Below are 17,752 nucleotides of genomic sequence, written 5' to 3'. Positions count from 1 at the left end.
GCTGCCATGGTGATGATGGGCCCTGGAGAAAATCCTATGATAGATCCACCACCAGAGCACCTGGGTGTCTTGAAAACTCTAAAGCAGAGAGAGTAAGAAATCTCTCTCCAGCTCGTTCCACGCCCTGGCTGGGGTTTGTTTTTTGCCTACGACAGTGTCCCCTTTCACTGCCAGCAGCACTTGCCGGCTCCTCCCTTTGTTCTCAGGTCACAGTGGCTGTGATACCGTAGCTTCTATTTCTGTGACTCAGGGGAGCAAGGGGGAAACAGCTCTCTAAATCCTCCTTCCCCTCGTGCAGAGGGTCAGCCACAACTTGGCCTTGAGACTGTAGGTTCCTAGGAATTTAGCTCTTATTTCTGTCTGATGCTGTGCATCTCACTTGTAAAACAACACCACGCATAGCTCTGGGGGATAGACAGATACTAGGCTTTGCTGCTAGTACAGACACCGCTGGCTGAAGGGACAGCAAAGCCTCGGTTGTACCGCTGGTGCCCACTCAGTTGCATTAGCAACTAAAAGACAGAGGCCAGAGCTTCTAACCCAGTTCACCACCCAGCTGCTAGCACAGGCACAAGCTGACCTCTTTGGGAGGACTGCCTTTGAGTGCTATGCCTGGCCAGCAACAGGATCTTCATCTAAAAGCAAAGTGCGGGAGGGAATAAATTGTAGGAAAAGTGTGTCTCTGCCTGTGATGGGGACTTTACTCCACATTGGTGTGGGAAGAGTTAACTGGAATCAGAGTGTGATTAATGCACCCCATTGTACCTGGAGTGTGGAGCAGGCCCAATTAAAGACGAGGCCCAGCTGTGAGAGTTGGGGGGTGGCTAATAAAAGAAGGACTTTGGGACTAGCTGGGAACTCTGCCAAAAGGCCAGCGGAGGCTCTGAGATGCTATAGGGATGGAGCACGTGCCTGTGGTGAGCCTGGATAAAAGGGTAGGAACCAGAACCCCAGGAAGAAGTGTTGCTTACTACCAGAGCCAGAAAGAGCTCTACAGAGCCTAGGAAGTGTATAGAGCAATGGGCCTAGAGAAAGGCAAAGGGAAGAAGTAGGCCAAGCCAAGGAGTCTGAGGAAGCAGGTCTTAGCTGCTCACTATAGGGTCCTTGGACTGAAACCCAGAGGGGTGGGAGACTTGGATTCACCCACCAGCTGCTGAGGAAGGTGGTGTGAAATCTCCCTGATAGAAAGGGTAAGGACCCTTTGAAAGCCCTGGGACAAAGGGTGTAAGGACCACTGGGCCCAGAGTTGAGGGCTGAGATCAGATACAAGGTCAGGGGGACTCTGTTCCCTAGGAAAGGGTAGCACTTAAGGTGATTTGACCAGAAGACTCAGTCACAAGAAGAAACAGACCATGCCAGGCTGGAGGGGCTGTCAGAGGAGGAGAGCCTGCTAGGCCGTGCCCAGTCATAAGGGTGTGTGCTGGATGGTGAGTCACACTTCTACACCGCCTAAAAGTTATATTGCTGTCAGAGGAAGATACCGACCAGCGGATGCACAAATAACTTTTAGCAGAAGCTCTGTGAACTAAAATGAGGTAAATTTATTTCTAGCTTGGAAGACGAAGCTATAGCGGCGCAGACCACTATTGTTATTCATGTCCCTAATGAAGGATTAACCGCTGTAGTTTTCAGGGTCTCATAAAATCTTGCAAGGTAGCTGTGGAGGCCTAGATGCCGTGTCTCAAGCATGTTGACACACTGAAGTGTGAACCCAGCAATACAAATGATAACTGAAAAACCCAATACATTTACCTTGGCATCAACGAATAGTAATTTAAGACCTTTAGTCTCCCCTGTACGAAAGAAAATCATTTGTGAAGGACCCCAGCTGACTAAGTTCAATCCGAAAGGATTTGTTTGTCCCACAATATTCTTTCTGATCATTTTTCACCTTTTTATATGCCAGATCTAGTCTTTCCTGGTGTGGTGTTTTTAAATTGAGGAGTCTTTAGATGCTTCAGCTGTGGGCTGAGAGCTTTCTCTGCTCTTAGTTAATGGGGCAGGAGATTGTTTCTTCCAACTGTGTTTAGGGAGTTTGAATTAAGATGGTGTTTGTGTTTTTAAAAAAAAAAAAAAAAAAAAAAAGGAAACACTCTGGTATTGCCCACTGAGCTTGTGAGGGCCCTGGAGAAATATGGGAAAGCACGGGAGGACTAGTGGCCCTGGACTGTTGTCATGGTGCTAGATTGTGTCTATGCTTCAGAGTGGCCCAGTTAGTAGCTGAGGAGATGTACACACTCAAGATTGCCTTGTAGCCCCACTTGTGCCAGCCAATTTATGTTACTAGCACCCTTAACACATGAGTTGGGTGTTAGATTGCTAGGTCCTGTGAACTCATCAACTCTGTAGGGAAGACAAGGCCTCAGTAACTCAGCTTTCAGATGCTTGATTGCTGTGATGGCAGAACCCTACTTGTTTTCCAGTTGTCCCCACCAACTTCAAGAGAAAACCAAGGAAGGGAGAGAACCTCAGGTCTACTGTTTTAAATAAAACCAAAATACAGAAGTACTTATTTCAAGCCTACTTTATGCAGGATGAAGACGCAAAGAAGGGTCTGAACCCATTTGTGTGTTTCCCTTTGCTGGTCACCCAGTAACAGCAGGATGACACAAGGCCATATAATTCAACAGACTTTCCCACCCAATCTTACTCCTCTAGTCTTTCCATGGGGATCCCCTGCTAACACCTGTCTAGCTAATCTCTTGCAATTGCACACGTTTCTGCAGCTTCATTGTGATATCCCCTGCAAATACCACGCGAATCAGCCTATGGTTGCTGGAGAATAGAGTGTTCAGGCTCTGTTCCATGCCAAAGGAGGATTCTTTTAAAGAGAGCTAAATGTACTAGTGCTGGCTGTTCTGAGATGATCTGGAAATGAGCCAGATGCACCCTAATCTGAACAGGCATGGTTTAGCTCACAGTGATCTGGAGAAATCCAATGAGGTACAGATGATGTTTGATGTTTTTCCAGCCCCCAAAAAAGAGTTTTATCACTGTGCCAAAATGTATGAGAGCGGAAGATGCAGGGGCGTGCTGGCATTCCTGACACTTGGCAGGCTGTCAAAGGCTGTCTTGCAGGGTCCAATAATAGCTATTCAGGGCCTTGTAGTTGGCAGAAAGCAGGTGAAGGTGCCATGCGTTGTGCCAAATATGTAACCATTTTTTCCTGCGAGAGGCTGAAATTCGGTTCTCAGCCCCGTGTGGCTCCCGGCGAGGGGGAGGCCTGGCCCAAAGAATGGTACAAAGCCAATATTCTGCACATCACAGTTCAGTGCCCAGGGTTGATGAGCCAGTCTAGAAGGGAGTGCAGTATATAAGAGAACCCAGGCCTGGCTTGTACAAGAGATGAAGACCATCTGGGCTCCATGATTAAAGGGACAAAGCAGAGCCAGGGGGATGTGGAGGCTGGTGGGGAGAAAGATGGGCTCAAGTCATTTTGGGTTCTCAATATACTATAGCAGACGTGCTAAAAGCTGTTTGGGTTTGGTCCCACCAGTAAATCTTAGTACATAAACTGCTCATGCAATTTGTTAACCTGTTCTTGAAAATGTCTGAATTTTCTCTTTGTGCCACTGGTCCAAAACATGTATCTATACATTTAACTCTTTCCCCAGTGAGGAGAATCACCAAATCATTTCATCACCCTTCTGGCCATTTCCGGTCTGTTTATATATCCTCTGTGCCCTGGCTACTTTATATTCTGGTGTCCATAATTGGACCCAATGGTTCCCAACCAGGGGTATGCATACCCATGAGGGTACGCAGAGGTCTTCCGGGGCCTACATTAACTCATCTAGATGTTTGCCTAATTTTACAACAGGCTACATTAAAAGCACTAGCGAAGTCAGTGCAAACTAAAATTTCATGCAGACATTGACTTGTTTATACCGCTCTAGATACTATCCCCTGAAATATAAGTACAATATTTATATTCCAATTGATTTATTTTATAATGATATGGTAAAATGAGAAAGTGAACAATTTTTCAATAATGGTATGCTGTGACACTTGCATTTTTATGTCTGATTTTGTAAGCAAGTAGTTCTTAAGTGAGGTGAAACTTGGGGTACCCAAGACAAATCAGACTCCTGAAAGAGGTACAGTAGTCTGGAAAGGTTAAGAGCCACTGGCCTAAATGTTGTCTGAGTCCTCCACACTGTGCTAAAATAACATTTTTGACATCTCCTATGCTGCTCCTGAGTATATATCCCAGTACTTGGTTTGCTTCTTTTTCAACAATCATACGTTGTGTGGATAGTTTCATGATTCTTTCCTCTGTCTTTCTCACTGTCAGTAATTATTGGCTATCTTGCCCTCTGCTACACTGAAAATGGGCCCACATTTCCCTTGGATGTTATGGGCGATGTCCTCTTCCAGTTTCTTCTGTCCCATCTCTGCACATTCTCTCAGCCCACATACAGTATGCAAGGTCACGCTGAGGCTGGCTAGAGTCTGGGGCTGCTTGCACTTAAAAATCAAGTTTACTTTGTAGTTCAGAAGTGGAGTCTGTCATTTACCTGCTGTGTATTAAAAATGCACATTTTTATATTCTGCATGAAAGAATGATAGTTAGCAGATGGGAGGGAGCATGTGGCCTAATGTGAATGGATGAGATCCAAATCCAGTGGAAATGGGCCAGGGCCATTGGAGGGGGAAGGGGGAGAGAGAGAGAGCGTGAGCGCACATGTGTGTGCACACTGGGGGGTGGGAGGGAATCAGTAGCTCCATGGAATGCTTCTTTCTCCCAACCCCTGTATCTATGGAAGCTCCTCTGCTCTTGTTCTGGCCCCAACCCAGGAATGGACTTAAACTTGTGCACCATCCTCATTAAAGTCAATAGGACTAATCTACTTAAGCCAGTGCTTAATACTTTGCTAGAGCAGAGCCTCTGAAGAGATTGTAGAAGGAGCAGGATGGGGCAAAGCTAGCATTACCTTGCAGCAAATCCGTGGGGATTTCCCCATGGGAGGTGATGACCCCTCTGTTTCTCTCTCTCTCCTCTGCTGTGAACCCACCCACACAAGGCCTGGTGGGAGTTAAAGACAACTACCAGCCAGAGGCCATTACAGCATAGTGGCAGAGAGCAGTGTGTTTCTAATAGGAATAACTCCACAGGGTTTATGAAGTAACAAATTCTTTTCACAGGCTTGACTTTTTTAATCCCTCTCTACATGTCCACCAAGAAACCCAAAACATCAGAGCTATTATACATAAAGCCAACCCCTAAACCTCACATACAACATAAACAGATACAGTATAAAAGAGAAAACAATCTGCCGAATATTACAGTCTCTGCAACCAGCACAGCACTAATCCAACCATCAAATCCAATTCCAACAAAACCAAAGTGGACTGATGGCCATGGTGACACCTTCTGGCCTTGAAATCTATGAATCCCCCTGTGCATTCCTTTTTCACAGGCCAGGGGGAAGAATGAGATTGGTTCAACATGTTTTCAGTGCTCACTGCTCTGTATTAAGACAAAGACTATAGTCAAATCTCATGCTTCAGGCAGTTGCCTTCAGGGGTCAGGAAGGTGTTTTTTGTTGTGGTTTTTAACCCCAAAGGGGTGTCCATAAATTATGTAACACTTTTGGTGTCTTTTTTTTCTCCCCAAGTCTCACCCATCCCTTGTAACACTGAAAGAAATATGCAAATTAAGGACCTATATCCGCACCCCCATTATGTGTTACATAATCTGTGGAGAGCTCCCAATACACAACGGGCCAGATATATTCTGGGCCTTCCCCCACCTCCTTCTTAAGCATCTGGAGATTAGCCACAGCAGGAGACAGAACACCAGAAGGTCCATGGCAGGGGCCTCAGATATTGGTGGCACCTGGTTCTTTTCTGTTCTCTGCCTGTGGCACACAATGGTTTAGTCTTCCTGTTTGTTACTATATTCTATTGATTCAGAGATCAAAAAGGAATATTAACATTTAGATGAAACTTGGGTGTAATAATATCATTGTCTATATTTCCCTTTGAAGTTTGTAGAAAACGGTCTATGTTAAACTGCTAGGCTGGTTAATTATCTTATGCTAATGAATGCAACTAGTTACCGGTGAATGCCTAGAAAATAGAGCCATTGCTTCAAAGCAGCGATGCACATTACCTAGACTTCTTTCAAGGAATGCCTGCTGTTAACTGCTGTCAAGAGGTTATCATAGCCTGCTAGAGGACTATAAGAGAACTCTAGGGCCTTATCCTTATCTCAGATCTGCTTAAACTTTGCCAGGGGAAATTCAAGTCACAAGACTGAGGTCTCCAAGTACCCTGGACTGTCCCTGCAATTTCTTATGGAAGAATTTGAACAAAGTCTATATACAGACTGCCAATTTGATTATAACCTATTAAACTGATTTTGGAAGGATTTGTACAACTCAGAAGCTCCCCATCTCTGCTATGAAACTAACCCAAGAACTTTATTCCTATCTGTAGATATAATGGTCTTTTAATCACACTAACTCTTTCTGTTCTTTTCTTTTTAAATAAATCTTAGATTGGTTAATAAGAATTGGCTGGAAGTAGGTATTTGGGTAAGATCTGAAATATTCATTGACCTGGTGGGTAAAGTCTCTTGGGATTGGTAAAACTTTATATATGGTGAATTAGATTTTAAGTCATCCCCACGATGTCTGAGTGGGAGCCAAAGGCTGGATTGCGTAAAGGGACCTATATTTTCGCTTCTTGGTATTCAGTCAGGTATGACAGAAGCTGGTTTGTGACTGACTTGATGAATCTAATTATAAGAATAAACCACCAGTTTTGGGGATCATCTGCCTCATTTTTTGCAGTTTGCCCTGATTGAGCATTCTCAGCATAGCCTCTCTCGCGACCACGGTTGCACCCACACTATGAAACAGACCCTTTTGTAGTCTCCTCTTTCCTCCTGGAAAACAAGCAGTAGGAATTATAGCGAATTAGCCTCTCAGTCTTAATGTTGCATTCACTTTATTTATTTAATTTTTCAGTAAAGACGAGAGGACTATAGAGAGATTCGGCCAGTGGACCTGCCTTGAGTTCTCAGACTAAGGATATGGCTACACTAGAGAGCTTACAGCGAGCGGCGCAGCTTTACTGAAGAAGCTGTACTGCTGGAAGCTCTCTAGTGTAGCTGCTCTAAGCCACCGGGAGACAGTTCTCCCGTCGACTTAATTAATTCACCCCAACCAGCACCGGTAGCTATATCAGCAGTTGACGTTCTCCCACTGACATTGCACTGTCCACACCCGTGTTTCGTTCGGTGTAATTTACATCGCTCAGAGGGGTGGCTTATTCACACCCCCGAGTGACACAAGTTATACCAACCTAGGTGATAGTGTAGCCATAGCCTGAGTTTATAAACTCCTTGAGCTGAAGTTACTCTGCAAAATTTACACCAACTTTTAAGTGCCTAAATTCCTTAAACCACAAACCTGTTCTACATCTAAAACTTAGGTGGACCTAGCTACATCACGCAGGGGTGTGAAAAAGTCACACCTCTGAGAGACGTGGTTAAGCTGACCTCAGCCCCAGTGTAGATAACAATAGGCTAATGGAAGAAGTCTTCCATGGACCACCTGTCGAGGGGGCTGATTTACTACAGCAATGGAAAAATCCCTTCCATCTCTGCAGTAAGCGTCTACACTTCAGCAAAATAGCTGCAGCTGTTCCACCGTAGCGCTTGTGACGTAGACATACTCAGAGGCTGCAGCCCTGCATAGCTTAAGAGCTGAACAGGAGCAAAGCTGAAATCTCCCAGAGCTCTGAAAATTGTAAGATGTGGCTTTTGGGGCAAACAGATTCCTCATGAACTCACTCCGCTGTCTGTAAAACTATATCCTTAAGGAGTTGGGACAAGCTGCTTTAACTCATTTCAGGCATCTTAAGCACTTCAGGACCTTTTAAGAGCTTAAGGTATCTTAACAGTGGCCTTAAGTGTTCAGAAACCTTAAAGTCTGTGAAAGCAGCTGCTAAGCCAGTCCAAAGGCTGTAAGCAATTAAGGGCTTCAAGGCTGAAGTGATTTAGTACCCGCCCTTCATTCTAAATTGCTTTGAAACAAGGAGAAGTCAAATGCACGTATGCACAAAATGCTGGCTTTAAACATCCACAACCTTAAAATCCAGTATTGAGCTTAGCTCAAAAAGCTGGATTGTTTACAAGCCACAAGTGATTTTCAAAGCAAGCTAAATTTGAAGCTTTATATCTTGACTTTCCCAAGCCCATCATCATTTTTCAAGTGAGAACATGGGAAGAAAGATTTTTCATGCTCTCATCCAGTGGTAACTGTTTAAAAAGTCAGCGTTTACTCCCACTTCCACTGAAGCTGGTGGAAATGTTTGTATTTTCAAACTGTTGATGATGAAAAATTTTCCAGTAAAATGTTGATGGTAAATACTCCACCTGCTGTGGTTACCACCATTTCCCCTCTGTACTTAGAATGGGAAATAGTTATGATACCAATGTGATGGGGGAAAGTATAAATCTAGGTAGAGGCATCTTGTGCTCTGATCCTGATGCTTTGCACATGTAAGTAGTCCTGCGGAAATCAATGGGACTACTCGTACATGAGTGTGTCTCAGAGCAAGGCCCTCGTTACCTGGCGTCAGGAACAAAGTAGCATTGGCTGTTTAGTGGCAATTGTTTCCATTTAAATTGGCTCAACCGACTTTGTTCAGACTTAAAAAAAACAAAACCGGGGAGAGCAAATATACACAATTTCATTTCCAAAGGAATTTGTCAGCGGAAGGGACAAGCAATTAAAAAAGCAGGTTTAGAAGGAAATTTGGAATTCAGGCTTTTCTCATATTTGTATTGATTATTTGTATTACCGTAGCAGCTAGTTTCCCAGCACTGGCCCAGGGCCGCATTGTGCTAGGCCCTGTACAAATACAGAACAAAAAGGCAGTCGCTGCCTCAAAGAGGTTACAGTCTAAGAGACTCTAAACGATATCTGCTGCTACCTGTGCCCAATCTACTTTAGAGGCAGGTGGCCCCACGTTTTCTGAAGAGCCCAGCTGCCTTGTAGGAACCAAAATAGGTGGGCAGATTTTCAAAAGTGTGAGCACATTGAGTGCTGAACTGTCTAGAAAATCTGCCCATTTATGTAACGATGGGAGCTGCTCGATGCTCAGCACTTCGGAAAGTCAGGCCCAGTTGATGCAATAAAAGGACCTGAGTTTTGTTGTTCTGAAAATTGTTGAGCATTTGATGATAGCTGGTGAGTGGGAGGGCAAGTGTAGGGGTCAGCTCTGGCCAGCTTCCACATCAACCTCCCTAATCATAAGAAAGAGAACACAACAGGCGTAACTTGTTTATATTGTCAAATCACACTCTTGTTCCTCTGCCTCCCCCTGCTTTGTGCTTGCACACTTTTCCCAGCCATGAGGCTCACATTTAGATGGCTGTCTTCTTCAATGGCACAGGACAGATTTTCCTTGTTCAGCTGAGCAAAATGCATTTTGGGGAGAGTGTGTGGGCCTGCAAAGGGGAGAAGATGCCAGAAGCTCTCTCTCCCTCACACCTGCACCCAGCAGTGTCCAGAGAGCGAGTCACTGTTCCCTCCTAGCATAGTGGAGGGCATAAACCAGTCTCCAAAGAGGAGAAGGAAAAGAGTGGGCCATTCCTGCATCCTTTGCACTAACCAGCAATGCTGACTAGATAGAGACAGGAGAGCTTGCTGTCTCATCCTGCACCTGGGGAGCTCTGGGAGGGATAGTATTTGAGGCACAGCACATCCTATGGGCAGTTCTGCTTTGTGTCACCCTCCGGGCATGGGTGATGCCTGACAGATGCATGGCCCTTATCTGAATCTATTTAAAAGAAAGTGGGGGAGAGTCTGAACTCAGTCACGCTGGTCTAAATGAGGTGTACATTCATTGAAGTCCATTTAAAATCAAGAGGGTTCCTCAGCTGAACACAATAAAGTCAAGGGAGTGGAGTTACTCCCAGTCTAAACTGTCGTAGTGAAGAGCAGAATCTGATCTGAATTCATGGAGTTTAAGGCCAGAAGGGACCATTAGATCAACTAGTCTAACCTCCTGTATCTCACTGGCCATCACCTTTCCCCTGTATCAAGCCCAATAACTTGTTTGGCTAAAGCATATCTTCCAGACAGGCACCCAGCCTTGCTTTGAAGACCACAGAGAGAGAATCCACCATTTTCTTTGATAGTTGTTTCAATGGTTAATCATCCGCGCTGCTCAAAATAAAAGTGAAGCACACATTTGTAATTGGTCTGGCTTCGACTTCCAGCCATTGGTTCTTGTTGTGCCTTTCTCTGCTAGGTCAGAGTCTTTTAAAAGCTGGTGTTTTCTTCCCTGGGAAGGTACCTAAACACCGTATTCAAGTCTCTTCTCCATCATCTTTTTGACAAGCTAACAGGCTGAGCTCTCTCACTATAAGGCATTTTCTCCTGCCCCGAGTCAATTTGGCGGCTCTTTCTGTACTCCCTCCTATTTTTCAACATCCTTGTAAAGATGTGGATTCCAGAACGCTGGGTGGTTCATGAACCGCCTGTCAGGGAGGCTAGCCTCCAGTCCCACCCTTTCCACCTCTCTCCCATCAGAGCCCCACCCAGGCACCAGGCTGGTGGAGCACCCCAGCACCAGTGCCAGGCAGCCTGAGCACACCCAGAGCCCATGCCCCAGCACTACCTTCACCCACCCTGGTCCCAGGCTGGCCAGCCCATGCCCCAGTGCTGTCCTGCCCAAGCACTAGCCCATCCTCCTCCCCACTCCCCCCCACCAGAGTGCCACCCGCCCGGCCAGCTCCAGCACCAGACAACACCCCCAGTCACACGCTCAAGCACCTGTCCCCAAGGCACCGACATGACCCAGCCGGCTCTGGAGCGTTGACTCAGCCTGGCTGGTCCCAGCCCCCACAGCACCGACTCAGCCCAGTCCTGTCCCCTGCAGTGCCAACACAGCCCACCCCCTAGCTGGCCAGTGGCTGGTCCGCTCCCACTGCCCAAGTGCCGGCCACGTGCACTTCAGTTCCCACCAGCCCCTTCAGCAGAGAGGCAGTCGACTGAGACAGTGTTGGTGGATCACCGGGGATGCTTCACTGACATCAACATGGGCAGTTTGGAAAGCTGGAAGCAGGGACATTCTTTCCTGACTAGTGGTGACACTGAAATGCTAATAGAGATTTTAGGGGACCCAGCCTATCTCTTGCTGACCTGTCTCAAGAAGTTGTACACTGATCACCTTGAAAGCACCAAGGAAAGATTCAGCCACAAGCTCAACAGGTGCAGAGTGACAGTTGAATGTGCTTTTGGTAGATTGAAAGGACTCTGACGGTGTTTACTTACAAGACTGGATCTCAGTGAGAAAAATATCCCAATGGTGATAGCTGCATGTTCTGTCCTGCATAATATCTGTGAGGCAAAGGGGGAAGAGTTGCCACCAGGTGGAGGGCAGAAGTGGAGTGGCTATCTGCTGAGTCTGACACACAGGCCAAACTCAGGGGTCATTACAAGAGTTCAGTTTGGAGCTAGGCGATTGAGGGAGGCTTTCAAAGAGCATTTTAATGGCCAGCCACATTAATATACTATGTTGGATGGTGCTTGGACTCTGAAGGGTTGTGTGCTGTTAGGAATTGTGTAGTGTGTGCTGTAAACCTATAAATATTACACTGTTTTTCTGAACCAGTGAATTCTGCAGAGCTTGCTGTGCATGTACACACATGCCTCTGTGTTTTGCTGATCTCTGAGTTCTGTGGTGCCGTACACTTACAAGTACTGGGTGCTGTGCATGCCAATATGCATTCTGAAGCATGTGATGTGAACTAATAAAGATGAGATTATTTTCAAAACATAGACATTTATTGTATTATCACCCTTTGCCTGCACCTCTCCCCCCACCATGCAATCTTTTCAAAGATGGGAATGTTTCTGTAGTTGGGCCATAGCTGTGCTTGTGCAGCCTCTTCTCCCCATAGGCCCAGGAGATTCAATACTTCCTCTCTGCTCCAGACAGGAGCACATCTAGTTTGTGGAGCTGGCATGGTCGGTTGGGTAGCTGTACAGAACAAGAGAGAGACAGTAGGTGTGTTTGCCAAGCTGAGCAACCAGGAAATGGCATGTTAAAAATACATGGGGTGATGGCTTCCAGTCTCCGTGACCCTGGGCAACGGACTTTAGAATTGTGACCACTTTTGCAGGACATTGTGGACCAGCTGCTGGAGAACTGTTTGGGTTGACTCAGGTCACAGAGTGTTTACACTCACACTGGCAACCTCAGCAGGTCGATTATAGCTCAACGGCTTTCAGGGAACCCGGGCAAATCACTTAACTCCTTGAGCTGTGGTTCTCCATGTGTAACATGGGAATGGGAATACTTCAGTTTCCCACCGTTTGGTTGTTTGGTCTTCGTAGATGTTAAATTCTTTAGGTAGGCACTGCCTTGTGGACGTACAGCACAAGAGGGCCCCAATAGCAGCTGGCTTCTCTAGGCACCATGATAATATAAATAGCAGAAGAACTGGGGGGGCGGCAGAATTAAATCATTTTAGTTTCTCGTCACTCTTCTGCAGGCAAACTGTGACATTGGCCCCTAGGGGAGCCACACTGAGAGAGCTTAAATAGGGCAAATCTGCAATGAACGGGGCAGGCAGACCCCCGATACTGGTGATTATTCTTTCATAAGATATGCCAAGTCAGCAACAAACAACTTCTGATCACCTCACTGGTTAATCAGAAGACAAAAACACAGTTCCCTTAAAGCCATCTAGCCCTCTGGCCTCCACCCAGACAGCCAAATCAAATATGATAGAGATTACTGAAAATCTTGTCCATCATAGATTAAAAAAAAGTTCTACCAATCCCAAAGGACTGAACACATTACCAATCAGGTCAATGAATATTTCAGATCTTACCCAAATACACGCTTAAAGCCAATGATTATTAACTAAACTAATATTTATTCAAAAAAAAGAAAAGAGAGAATATTGGTTAAAATTCATATACATACAGATAAGAGTAAAGTCTATGGGTCAGCTTCGAAGTAGAGACGACAAACAGTCGCAAAGTTCTTTCAGGATCAGGTTTGTAGCAGTTGTGAAATAAACTGCTAATTTGCAAAGTCTCTGGAAATTACCTAAACAGCTTGGGGGTCATCAATCCTTGTTTAGAGCTTCCTTGTTAGAAATCCAGTCCAGAGAAATAAAGCAGGAAATGAAGACCAAATAGTCCATGTACAGAGTCTGTATAATTTCTTCCATAAGAAATAGCAGAGTGGACCAGTCTCATGGTCCACCTTACGCTGGCGACTTGAATTCCCCCAATGAAATCCAAACAGTCTTAAGATAAAAGGGATCAGGACCCCTAGACTCTTTTATAGATCAGTGCAGGCTTATTGACATCTTCTTGACAGCAGATATCACTGCAAGTAATCCTTGGGTGCATAATAGGTACTTGTGGCTTTGAAGTAACATCTCCTATTTTCTATGCACACTGGTAACTAGCTACATTAGCACAAGGCAATTTACAACCATTCACAGGTAAAGTTACTATTTAAACATCAAAGAGAAATAAAAAGAATAGAATTATTACATTCAAGTTCCAGCTAAATGTTAGTATCTTCTTTTGATTTTTGAACTAGCAGAATATAGAGACGGACAGGAACTATTTGCTTACATTGGTAATCACTAGCAAGATTATAGGCGAATATAGACATACATAGCCATTATTTACTTTCCAACTTCTAACAATGTAAGTTTAAACTTCAAAGTTTAAACCATGATTTGAGGATTTTAATAACTCAGTCATAGGTTAGAGTGGGTGAGGTTTTGTGGCCTGCATTGTGCAGGAGGTCAGACTAGATGATCATATTGGTCTCTTCTGACCTTAGAGTCTATATGAGTTTTAGTTATTTCACAATGAATGGTTCTGATTATCATTTGTGTTTCCTTTCAGTGTGTTCTCAAAGGTTGTGTTTGGGTTATTCAGCCTGCTAGACGTAACCCTTTCTGGCCCAGCGTCACACAAACCTATAGAACTGGAGAGGGTTTAAACAAACTACGAAGGAAACCTTGTGTGAGCCCCTTGTTAAAACATTGGCAGCCTATTGCTGGTATAAATATACCTGAATATGATGTGTCTGCTTCAGATCTGGGGCTATGGGGTCTGAGACATTGCGTTCTGAAAGAAGATCATAACTGACAGCTGACAGAGCTGTGCTGCTAGGTATGCTTTTCAGGCAGGACAGCCTGATAGCAGATGTGTATGAGACGGAGAACCACTTACGCTATGTCTATGCTGGCCCGCATTTGGACTATGGGGTTGTGAATAGCAGTGCCCACCAAAGCACTGAACTGTAACTCCCCAGTGTAGCTGCTGCGGGTGTGAACTAAAAGGTTCCTAACTAGCATTAACATAGTCCACGTCAAACAGGATTACATTAATGTGAAGTAGGAACCTTTTAATTCATGCCTGCAGCATCCACATGGGGGAGTTACGTGCTATTCACCTCCCTGTAGTCCGAACTGCAAGGCAGTTTAGACATGCCCTTAGAAAAGCTCAGGCTCTGCTGTCATCAGAGCCACAAACCTAATTTTTGTAAATTGTAGTTGCTGCTGTATTTTTAGCTCAGGCAGCTTTCAAAATTATATAGACTGCAGGGCTGGCATCTCTTCTTGGGAAGTGTTAACAGTGGAACTTTCACTATGTTACACTATCTTTTCTTTTTCTGGGAAAGATTAGAAAACAGATACCTGATGTTTTCTATGACTGACACGATAGTAAATAAGATGAGAAATCCATCATTTGATTGTGATTATGGAAAGACTGATATTACCCAAGTGACATGACATCTTTCCGTGAATACTTTGCAATTCTATAACATAAAAGACTGATCAGAATTAATCTCTTTATTTTGTTAGAATGTGTTTCTACTAACTATGGTGGATTTGAGCTCCTACGCAACATTTTGACAATGGAAAACCATTGTAATCTGGTTTGATCAGCCAGTTAAATTGCGTTTATTGGAGTGGCCCAAAAGCTGCGGGAGCATATACTAAATCTTGCCATATGGGGTAGGATCAAACCCTGTCTGACTAGTGTGTGTATCTTAAAGGTACTTAGAAGATGTTACAGGTGAGGGCTGGCTTTTTATATAGGTCAGGAGACATTTCTATGGAAGCAGACATGCCATAAGTTCCTGATTTAGTAACATTAAATGAGCTAGTTATCATGATCTTTGAAAAGTGCAGAGGCTGTAGTTTTAACAGGGTTTTGAATTTTTGTTTGTTTGTTTAATTGCAGGGCAGCATGGATTTTTGTGTTTGGTTTCTGTGACACGGAGACCACATTTTCAAGAGTGCTGGATACATTTGTGACAACACTTGTTTGTATATGGTGCCCAGGCATATGATTGGCAAATGCTGTTTGTGCTCAAATTGCAAGTGTTTCCATGGGCAAAATTGTGGCACAGATACAAACATTTTGGTTTTAATTCCCCTTTGCCTTACTTCCCTTCTGTAGCAGTGTTATGCCATTCATTCAGTTCCTGTAGTTACACCAACTTGAAACTGGGGTAACACAATGGTGACTCAAGCCCTCAGCTAAGACCTTTTTAAAAATTTCAGCCAACTGATCATAAGTTCAAGGCACAGAGGCCCATGAGCAATTGCTGAAATTAACTAAGGAAAAGTGGTAATTCTCCCTGCAACCCAAAGGTAGGAGCAAGTTATGGAGGGTGCCTGTCTAGTTTAGTCTCATTCGCTGCTGCCTCTTGTATTCCTTAACCCTAGAAAATCAAGCAAGTATGACCTGATCAACTCATAAACATACCCTCAAGGAAGCTCTGCTGACTGGTTAGTACAAGTGGTGGAAAAATGAAGACACCTTATGAAAACTCTTGAAGTTTTCACTGCACAGAGCTTGAAATGACTCCATTTTCTGTTCTTCTGAAAATTTTTGCAGTGTTTTTTGTCAAAATCACTTAACTGATCAAACGTTTTCATAAACGACTTTTATCAACTTCGGTTAAACTCTTCCCATTTTCCGCTTCAGCCTTAACAATTCTTCACAAAAGGCTATTTTTCAACCCAAAAAAAGTTTGAAAAAAACGACTTGCCCTACGAAAGACGATTAGCTGCCAGATTGCTTATGGTGGCTACCTTCCCCTGCAGTCCTAGCAGAGACTGCAGTTTTCTGGTTGCATGTGATAAGGTTTGAATAGGGTCTACCCGCTCCATCACAGGCTGACGTTTCTCCTGTAAGAGGGAGCAGGGCTGGGCTGGTGTACCTGTGACTCATCAGCACAACTGGATTTTAACGGAGGACACCGGGGCCCTATAAATGGGGGAGTAGGTGAGGGCGGAGAGTGAGTCAGGCAGGAGACTGGAGGAGGTGTCTGAGGAAAGCTGCAGAAAACTCTCTGCAGGAAAGAGAGAGGAATTATTAGCAAGCCAGTGGGAGGAGCTGGCCTGCTCACTTTCAGGAACCAAAGCCAGTGCTGGGAGGCTGAAAAGGGCTAGGAAGCTGTGTAAGTGTGAGCCCGCTCACCTCCCTGAGCCACTGGCAGAGAGAGCAGGAGAGAGCTGAAGGTGAGAGCAGCCGCGGGAGATTCCTCCAGCATCCCTGTCCACACCTCAGCTCTCCAGTACAGCTCCAGCATCACTCACTATGCCTCATCCCACCTTTAGCCCTCTAGCTTCAGTTCCCTGGCTCAGAGAACCAGAAGGCATCTCACACGGATAGACACTAATCAAGGTTGATAACAGTTGTTGTCTAAAACATTTGATGAATTAGGTGGCTTTGGCTCCTATGTAGCTCTTTTTGTGTAATGAATTAACCCTGCAAGGGCTATTTGTGCTTAGACTGTTTGGACTATTTATGGGGGCGCTGAAGGAGGGAACCTGAGGCAGGCATACATGGCATGCCAAGGCCTGCTGCAGGAGGGTGTTCCAGGTAGGACCACCCTATGACAGGCACATTGTCAAAGAGCCAGACTTTGGTGACAGATGGAAGGACTTCTTCTCTCTGAAGTAGATGACCTACAAGCAAGACCCTTTGTTTTCAGTTTTCAGTGAAAAATTCCTGGGCTTTACAAAAGCTGTTTGTTTTGCACTGATTTTCCACCTGAAATTTGGACGACTCAAGTACATGAAAATAGTGATTAGGTATGCAAATTAAATACAGTAATACTGATTAGGTTATCCAAATTAAATACAGTACATTAGGTAGATGTGTTTACGTTAATAATAAATTAGCCTAAGTGTAAATACAAGGGTGTCTGCCAAAGTAAGGCACTGTAGTGTAAGATACCCACACACACACACACACACACGTGCATATTGGTGCTTATGTGCTAAAAAAAAAAAAAAGAAAGAAATGCTGGCACCCAACTCTGGAAGGAGAGAGAGCTGCTCGGTAATCCGGATGACCCAAATACCGAAGCCATCATCTCTCCTTCCAGAGCAGGCCCAGAAGTGGTGGAGGAGACAGCATGAGCAGATGGTGCCCTCGCCTCTTCCATCTCTGAGCCTGCTTTTCTCTTTGTTGCCTTTTTCCCTGTCCTCCTGTCCCCCCCAATATTTACCCAGAAAACTGTGAAGTTAATTTTTTGCACCAATTTTTTACCTGTTTTTAAAATTTTGTAATAAACGCAGATAAATTCCAGGGACATTTTAAACAAAATAAAAAATGAAAACAAAGGGCCTTGTACACAATTTCACTGAACTGATCTAGCTTTGTTAAGCACAGAAAGTTGCCTCGCAGACTAGCTCTCCACCTGTGATGGTGTTGCCACAATTTCCAGGCTAAAG

General features: G+C 44.7%; 1 long non-coding RNA gene across 1 annotated transcript in view; it reads left to right on the top strand.

Moving 5' to 3' along the window:
* Nucleotides 1-949: 949 nt before the first annotated feature.
* Nucleotides 950-17,752, top strand: part of LOC137162822 (uncharacterized) — a 44,828-nt gene continuing 28,025 nt past the window's right edge. The window contains exon 1 of the long non-coding RNA XR_010922510.1: nt 950-1,535. This is a non-coding gene — a long non-coding RNA (uncharacterized lncRNA). The remainder of the gene's footprint in view (nt 1,536-17,752) is intronic.

This window comes from Emydura macquarii, unplaced genomic scaffold, assembly GCF_026122565.2.
Source record: "Emydura macquarii macquarii isolate MOO-44397 ecotype Brisbane River unplaced genomic scaffold, CSIRO-AGI_Emac_v2 contig_2473, whole genome shotgun sequence".
Lineage (NCBI taxonomy): Eukaryota > Metazoa > Chordata > Testudines > Chelidae > Emydura > Emydura macquarii.
This window is presented reverse-complemented; position numbering and strand designations above follow the sequence as displayed.